The sequence below is a fragment of the Agelaius phoeniceus genome, chromosome 4 (assembly GCF_051311805.1).
Source record: "Agelaius phoeniceus isolate bAgePho1 chromosome 4, bAgePho1.hap1, whole genome shotgun sequence".
NCBI classification, from domain to species: domain Eukaryota; kingdom Metazoa; phylum Chordata; class Aves; order Passeriformes; family Icteridae; genus Agelaius; species Agelaius phoeniceus.
The window spans coordinates 363,487-372,778 of NC_135268.1; positions in this window are offsets into that span (position 1 = coordinate 363,487).

Consider the following 9,292-nt stretch of genomic DNA (forward strand, 5'->3'; position numbering starts at 1 on the left):
TCACTGTTCCTGAGTTGTGCTCAGGCCTGCCCTCAGATGCATAGCTGCAGGGTTGGGAAAAGTGAGGAGATGCTCCTCAGCTTGCAGCTCTGCATGGGGCCAGTGCAGAGCCTCTTCCCTGCATGCTTCTGCCAGAGTTGCTCCTTTTTATTTCATCCAGAGGGAGATCTCAGGCTCACTGGCATCATTGATATTTACTGGTTCAACTGAAGGGACAGGGCTCATGCTTTCTAAAAATCAGTCCTCCAATGCCCTCTGGTGACAGGAACTAATTAGATGCCACTGCTTCTCCTGACTCCAATTGCAAAACACTTAGGTAATTTTATTCCTATTAAATATTTCAGGCAAATACTGAGATTTAGCACAAACCAAAACCACTAGTTTGAATAAAACCCTCCTCTTGTAATTGCTATGGCACTTGCTAGGAGTTGAAAAATAAGCACCCTCCAGACACACCATAGCTTAGGGGATCTCCAAAGCTTATTAGGCTGAGCCCTTAAATACTTTAGTCCTGATCCTTACTGCAGAGAAGTACACTTGTATGTGTGTGTGTGTGTGTGTGGCTGCATGGCTGCAGAAATGCCTTGTGACCTTCCCTACCTAATCTCCTGGGATGGAAAAGCAGTGACCCCAAAAGACTTTAGGAAGACAGGTTGCTGAAATGGCCACAGCAGCTTGCGTGTGCTGGTGCGCAGCTTCTGTCCTCTGCCCGTCAGGGCTCGCGTGGGTGAAGGCACAAAGCAGCCAGGAAGCAAGAGGGAGGCCAGGGGGCAAGGCAGGGCACCTTAATTTGGTATTTGAAAGTCTGTCTGCCTCCTAAATGTGTGGACACTTTTCAAAAGACTTACTAGGAATGGCAACATGTGACAGCTTATGCTCGAGCTCTTTCTTAGTTTTTTTCTCTGTAACCTGACTTTACTGATGCACCGTTGTGATATTAGGGAAGCAGGTAACAACACTGAAATGCACAGTAACTGGCTGGTGAAAAAATATCGAAAATAAGCAAGTCAGTGACCTATGATCCTAGTGACCTTCTGAGTGTATCTTTTTTTATTGTTTCTTCTATTATTTGCAATCTCTGTTCTTCAAAAACAAACCCCATAGGAGGAATAGCACATGCTTTAAAAACAAAATGCTCCAAGACTGCTGCCATAGACTGAAAGCCTCCAGCTTAGTTACTAACCTATGATGAAGAGAGTTTGTAATTAAACCTACCAGCAGAGCCTTGATTACTGGGGGGATGTAGGTTCTGGTATAAGTTAATAAGGTCCTGGGGCATGCAGATCTGCAGCCCTTAGTTAGTGTCTCCAGCAGCACAGCACACCTGTGCTGTACCTGGGCAGCCCCTCTGTGCCTGTAGCCGCACCAATTGCTGTTCACTCCTGCCTCTCACAGCAGCAAACCGTGTTCAGTGCCACGGGGGATTGCAAAAGCACTCTCAGGATTGTGCTCCAGCCTCCACCCCGGGGGACACTGGCAGTGAGTGTGTGAATGTGGGGCAGCTGACCTTCTGCACCCTCATAAGGAGACCAGGAGCTCCAGAAGTGACACCAACCTTCCTTGTTTCTGTTAGCAGAAGGCTCTGCCCAAGGCAGGTGCATCAAAGAACATTTTCCTTACCTGTATCAGAGCATGCTCAGAGGAAAGAGTGGCCAGAGCAAGCTGGCCTTTAGGGTGTGCACAGACTTACCCCTCCTGCATGGCCAGTGTTAGGAAAATTAATCCACAAACATCAGAGCTTTATGTCCAAAAAGGAGACAGAGGAGTCCTTTCACTTTGTTTGAATAAAGAGAGAGGTCATGGGGCATTCTCCTGGGGTCTCTCAAATTTTTGGAGGACACAGCCTCCTTTTTATCCTAATTTTTTGGCCCCATTTCCCTTCTCTCTTTCCCCACTGGCTGAGGTGCTTGAGAGGTACAGACTCCCCATATGCCTGATACCGAAGATTTCCCTCTAATGTACAACCCTCCCTTTTAATTTTTAATTCTTGTGGAATTTAGGGGGTTTTCTTCCCCATTGTTTCTTTCATCTTTCAATGTCCAATTTCATTTATCAGCAAACCTAAAGTTCATTTGTAAAAGCAAATCTCTTTTCCCATTCATCAATCAATGGAATCCTTCCCATTGTTTCATTTATCTCCCAATGCTGGTTTTATCTACCAGCAGACCCACATCTTGTTTGGAAAGACAAATCTGCCATTCCTCTCAGTCAGGGTTTGCAATATCCCATATTTGTGCAGTGCCTTTCTAACAGAACTCTTACCTCCATGCCCCAGAATAGCTCCTTCCATGCCAAGCGAGCTCTCTTCCTGCTCCAGGGGTTATGAAGCCCGTTGCCTTGCATTCTGTGCATTAAATAGCCTTTTCCTGTAGCCATGCATCTGTCTAGCACTGGAACTTCAGAAATAAAGACAAGAGTTAGGCATTTTATGAACTTTTTTGGAGGAAGAAGATCCACCTTAAAATTGAGCTGGGCATAAATAAGGAGCATGATATAAACCTGTGCAGATTACCTCACCCCTGAGCAATGGAAGTCAATCTTTTGGAAAAGATGGGTGCCTGTTTATTAGAAGCAATTACAAGCAATGGTCATAATCCTTTTAGGATATACATGGAGAGTGACTCAGATCATTTGATGAGTTGTACTGCTGGTTTTCCCTGATGCACTGGCCCAGCAGAATTACTAATGCTGGCCATAATCTCTCAGAACAGGAGGGTACTAGGGCAGCATTTGGTGGCAGGCAACTACTGTGTTGGGGCAGACCAAGGTAAAACTGGCAGCATGGGAAAGCTCACAGAGGTTTGGATCTCCCTCAGAGGGCATCTGCCTATGCCATCCTTCTGTGCTCTTTTGGTAGGTCTGCAGAAAAAGCTGTGAGCTTCTAATATTCTAGCAATGCTTCAAATTACATGGCTCTCAATGCTTTACAGATATTAATTTATCTTCAAAGTAGGTATGGGAATGGGATCCCACATTTTCACATCTACAGCACATATGGGGTATGGAGAGAGAGAGAATAATAGTTTTCCAGTCAGTGTGAAACATGTCAAGCTCAAGACTTTGTTCAGGCTTGCAGGAGGGTTAAGCTCAGGCTTAACAGAAACACTAGAAGTGATTTACTTCTGCACAAGTGGACACCAGTGGCAGTTTAGTAGACCTGAATCAGGGCAAAATGTTATGGAAAGCATTGCCTGAAATGCCCCTCTCCAGGGGGTCTGTCACACAGCCTAGAATATATCCTTCATCAAAGGAGCATTTTTTCTGCCCTCAGGTCCAGTGATACCACCAACCTGGCATTTCAGAGGAAGAAGAGGAAGACAGGATTTGCCATCTACATTTTTAATTAGAGTTAACCCAAATTTTGAGTTATTTTGAGCACTGTCTCTGTGCAGGTGGATGTGTGGATGTCCTTGCTAACAAGATAGGGGTACTCTAAGCAGAGGGCTTATTTTAATGTCTTTTCTTTGCAAGCCCCTGTGTGCAAACTGCTCAGAATGCAGCCCTTCTGTCAGCACTAGAGGTGTGCATAGAAAACATTTGGTGCTACACTGGCAGCAGCAGCATCTGGAAGCATCCCTATTAGGAACAAAGCAGGGGTGCTCTCAGCAGGCAGCATGCACAGCTGCTTCACGGCAGTGCCTTCAATTTGCTGCTGCTGCAGGGCATAGCTGACCTAACATTAGCTGTGGGTTTGCACCGTGTCAGGACAGCCCCGACAAGGCGGGAATGTTGCAGGAGAAAACCGGCAGGGAAAATTCTACCCAGGATGGATTGGTGTGAGGAAGTTTGCTCAAAGACCTCGGCTACCTCAAGGTGGGAACAATGGGAGGGCAGAAGCAGTTCCCACTTCGGTAAGATGACCAATAAATTGTGTGCTGTTGAGGCCTGTTTTCCACAGCAGCAGGGAGAGTTTAAGCTGTGACAATTCTCCATGACTGGAACAAACAAATCCAGCTTTTCACATTGGCTCTGTGAACACAGCTGCAGCCACGCACTGTGGGGATTCTCAGCTGCAATTGGAACCCCCATATGGCAGTGCCTGCGTATACATCAGACTTTCTTGTTCATTCTAGCACGGGTTTGTAGACCAAAGATTAAAAGGAAACTTACAGGCTCTTAGTTTCTTCTTGCCAGCACCATTTTAAATGCTAGCTACAAATATCTGGAATAAATTACCTTCTTTCTGCTGAGGTCTGAATAGCCTGTAAATCAGTGAATTGAAAGGATGTGATTAAGAGTGAGTTTTGCACTATACTGAACTTTGCCCTTCTTTCTCTTTTGTTAGCAAGCCAGACTGCCTTCTGTAAAGACTAGTCCTTTTGAAGGACTAGTGAAAAGGGAGGGAAATATGTAGAGATAAATAGCTTAAGACTGCACACTTGGATGCTGTGAAACTTAAAATTAGGTAGTGGCACAACTGAGTATACAACTTTTATCTATCATTAGCTGTCCTTAAAAGGATAGGGCTATGAAAATCTGATTTTCTGTAGGAATAGATGTTTGGGATGTTTCATGCACACACTTACGTCACATTACTTATATCAATAAGAGATGCAACTACTAAGTGTCCCCATCTCCTTCCCAAATGAAACAGATTATTAAAAATCTCTGTGGTAGAGATAAGAGCTTAAGACTGTAGTATTCTGGTGCTTGTACACACGTACAGATTAACCACGCCAGTTACTCATCCTGTGACATCAGGCTGTCATTCTGTTCCTTGCTGCAGTGTCTGTTGCCAGATGTGATTCCTTACACCCCACTCCACTCCATGGCCATGCACATACACAGCCACTGTTTCCCCTCCACGGTGTTGCTGTGCCACTCCAGACCGGTCAGCTGGGGCTCCAGAGGGCAAGCACTGTCTGGGCAAAGTGTTAACACAATCGAGTCAGACAAGATTTTGTCGCCCCCATCAGATCTTGACTGAGTTTGCCTTTATATGTTACACATACATCCTCAGGAAGGAGGAATCTTGTTTCTCTCTCCTCTCTCTTTTTCTGCACTGCCCTCTCAAACACCTGTGCATTGCCTTGTTTATTTTTACAACTGGTCCATGCAGTGACAGGCCAAGGATGAGAAAACCTCCCTGCACCTGTAGCCTCACGGCCTCTGCACTGTGACACATCTTCTGAGAAACAGCAGGACGTTCAGTGCAAGGAGAGAGTTTGTCGGGGCTGCAAGCCAATCACGTGCTGGCACCTTCAAAGGAGCATCAGTCTGTCTCTCCATGCTCATTGGCCGGTCCCAGAAGTACAAATCGTTCCCAGAAATGATAATTGGTACCAGTTACTGAATCATGTTTTAATGGAAAGCTACAATTAACTCTGCACATCCCTCAGAGAGACCAGATTGCAAAACTGCAAGCAGACAGGAACTCGTCTTGCTGTTAACAAGTGTTAAAGTTTCTAATTGAAATTTAATCATGCTTTTTACAGTAGCTAAGTCCAGCGTTATTTGTGTGGATCAGCTTGGCTTCCTCTCAGGCTGACAAAGATGCTTACACAATTGAAATCAAAACCTCTGAGTAGCACAGGGGGGTCATAGATGAATGAGGTGATAAAAAAATCACACAGCTCTGTGCAGCACACACACGCTAACGAAGGCTTTACAGGAAAACTTCTCATTTATCACAGCTTCTGAAATGAGATCCTTCTAGCAGACAGATCTAGCAGACTTTTAGCTTTAAGTCTTCAGTCAATGCTGAAAATTAATCTTCACTTTCAGATGGGCAAATAAATATTGGCAAGGACATTGTAGAAACAAACAAACAGCAAGGTCCTAGAGTCTCTTGGGCCTTTTTCCTTTACCAGGAAATTCTTCTGAATTCTTCAGGGATTATTCCCTGAAATGCTGGGATTAAAGTCTAGCACAGTGTATCTGGAACTGTGCTGCAGCTCTGTAAGCAGCTCAGGCCTTGGCTGAGCAGCAGGCAGGTGCTGTGCAGAAAAAGGGTCACACACAAAGCTGGAAGCCAGGAATAAAAATGGGCATATGCCTTACTCATCTTCCTTTAGCCTTCTGCTTCTAAAATGGCTCAAGATGAGTTGAATTAGGGCTAGGTAGGTTTGCCTCTGAAAGATGTATCTTTGGCATTGTAGCAGCCCAGGAGTGCAGGTCAGTGGCTCCATCCCATCAGCAGCTATGTTCTCTGACACACACACACACACACACACACTCTCTCTCTGTCTCAAGATCCTCAGTCATGGTTGTAGGACTGAAGGAACATGAAGGATAAGGTTTTGCCTGCAGTCACTGCTAAATAGATGAGAGTTGAGGAAAATAAGACAGCTGCAGTGGAAAGGAGGTTTTAAAACTTTTGTGTAATTTTTCCCGCCGGGAAGAAGGCCCCAGAGAGGGAAATGAAGTAAGAGTTCTGAATGTCAAGTGCTTTTCCATAACCATGTGTCTAAAGCTTGTCTGCCATATGAGTTCTAAGCCAAGGCTGTGGCATGTGCATGATTATTTCTTAAGTGCCAGAGTCTGCCTTGGGTTGGTGTAATATTTGCATGCCTTTATCTCTCTGCTATTTTTTTAAATAAGAAATCTCAGGGGACCCTTAGGGTAATAGAGGGCAAACTCACGCACTGATATGCCAGCCAATGTCTTTGCAGACACCTGACACCAAACTCAGTGGTGTGCACAGTAACACAACCACCTTTCTAATCCTTAGTCTCTCCAGCCACAGGTGGGATGGCAGTGACCTGAAGGCCTCCTGCCAGCTTTCACTGCACTACTGTCCAGAGGCTTGCAAAGGCTGCAAGACTGTCCAGGCTTGTGCAAATGGCACATCACTGGAAAACTAATGCAATGTTATTTTAGTGAGAAAATACCAAATATCAAACCCCTACTCAGAGAAATGACATGAGAAACCACTATGAGGAGCCAGCCACTAATTATTTGGCAGATGAGAAAACTGGATTCAAACTAGTTGTTACTTGAATTTCAGGTGCCTGTGCTACCCCACAGGCTTTTGCTTTACCTCTCTCAGAAGTCTAGACGTGATACAATCTGCTGTAAATCAGATGCATAGAACCCCCAGTTAACTTAGTAAAGTGAGGCTGTGAAGACAAAAAGACACATCCTTTCCCTGTAATGGAGAGTGAAGTCTCCACCAGAGCTGCTATGCTTCCATCTACCTCATTTCTTATTTTACTGCCATCTAGTCTAAAGTCTTGTGGCCTGTGAGAAGAGCACTACAAGCTTCCTAGACTAAGCAAGGGAACAGAGTGTAGCTCAGATGTCATTACTGACAACATGCTGGGGTTTGGGGAGTTCATCCAGTGGAGGCAGAGTCTCTTCAGCCATTAGATTAGGATGGAATTTGATTTAGAAAACAGAATAGCTTCTAGGTAATGTGTACATGCAAAAGGCTGGGAAATATTATAAACTTCTTCAATCTCAGGCATGGCAGGCAATTCCAAACGTTGCAGAAGAGGACAGTAAGAAATGCCATAAGAATTTATGGACTAAAAGTTCAAACTCTGTTTTGCACTGAAAACTTTTCTCACAGTTTGCTCCTGTCTTGGTTTGAAAAGATAGGTGTCTGCTAAGGCAGGCAGGAGCCTCTCTTGAAAGGGGAAATGTAAACCCCTTCCCTCCAAATTATTATAAATTTTGAAAATTAAGGGGCTATCAGGCAAAGATATGGGAGTAGGAATAACAGTTCTTTACTAGGAAAATTAAAATCCAAATGCAATAGTACGAGAAAGCCCCAGACAGAGTCAGAGTACAACCTGACACCCCGTGGGTCAGGGTGTTGGCAGCAGTCCCATGGAATGGTGGCTGCAGCCCTCCTGCAGTGACAGCTGTGGCTCTGTTGGGATCCTGTACAAGGGTGGAGTTTTCCTCTCAAGGTCCAGTGGTGGTGTAGACGGGCCTGGTCTTTTTGGCCGAAAAATCTATCAAAAAGAATCCTCCCTGACACGGCTTTTACAATGGGACGAGACAGCATTCTATGATCTTATGATGAAAGAACATGGCAATATTTATGTACTTCTTCCAACAGCATGCCTTCTCTGGATTTCTCCATCTAAGCCTATTGACCACATAAATCCTTCAATTTTCTGAGCTCCGGCTGCTCATACAATTCTGACCTGCAAAAAGCATTCACTGCACCTGGTGAAGTACCTCAGGTAGCCAGTAAGGCTTGGAGGAGACAGGAGTTGTAAATTATCTGCAGAGAGGCTCAGGCTTCATGAATAATCAGCCCAACCTCCATAAACCCAGCTGTAAAGAAGTATCTTGAAAATTGGGCATGCAGATTGAAGCTTTGTCAGTCTATTAAGTGAAACATTGCCAAGGAAATAGTTCAGTGTTCACTCCAGATAAAAAACTTGTACAGTAGAAGAAAAGTATTGTACTTGAATATCTGTATAGAGGCTTTGCTCCCGGAGGTCCCAGTTGTCCTTGATGGGCTGCAGCTGCCATGTCTTTAACTGGGCTGCAGCTGTGACCAATGAAGGTAACTGGGATAAAAGGGGGTGGGTTGGTCAGGCAGGGAAAGCCTTGGAGGCGCCCTGAACAACATGCAGGGTGAGTTTGTGTTGTGAAACTCTGTAGCCATAGGAACACACCGAGGAGGTATGGACTTGAGAAATCTGATAACCACAGCAGTATGGGGTTCTAGAAGTAGAAAAACAACAATTAGTGATTTTGATGTGATAGTTAGCGGTAGATGAGACAGCTAAGAGCTGTGGTAGTCAAGAGCTGCAGCAATAGTTGGTAGAAGATAAGACAGCCAAGAGCTGCGAAAGAACATAGCCTTTGGGTCAAAGAGCTGTGAAAGAGTATGGCCTGTGAGCAAGCAGCTATGTGGGTTGTACATGGCCTGTGAGTCATGGGGAAATGGATGTCCTGTACTTGAAGTATTGTATGTAAAACCTGGTTCTCTAAGTAAAAGAAAAGGGGGAAATATAGTAGAGGAAATGTGTTGTACTTGAATATTTGTATGTAGGCTTTGTTTTGGCAGGTTTCAGTTGTTTTTGATGGGCTGCAGCTGTGACCAATGAAGATAACTGGGATAAAAGGGGGTGGGCTGGCCAGTCAGGGAGAGCCTTGGAGGAGCCCTGAACTGAGAGAGAACAACATGAAGAAGGAGTCTGTGCTGTGAAGATCTGCAGCCATGAGAATACACCGAGGAGGTATGGACTCGAGAAATCTGGTAACAACACTATGGGACTCTAGAAATAGAACAACAACGAACTTGGACACACGGTTTTCCCTTTCAGCCTTGCGTCTCCTAGGATTTGATAACAAAGTTCTTGACTTACCTCGTCTCCGGGGTTTTAAAAGC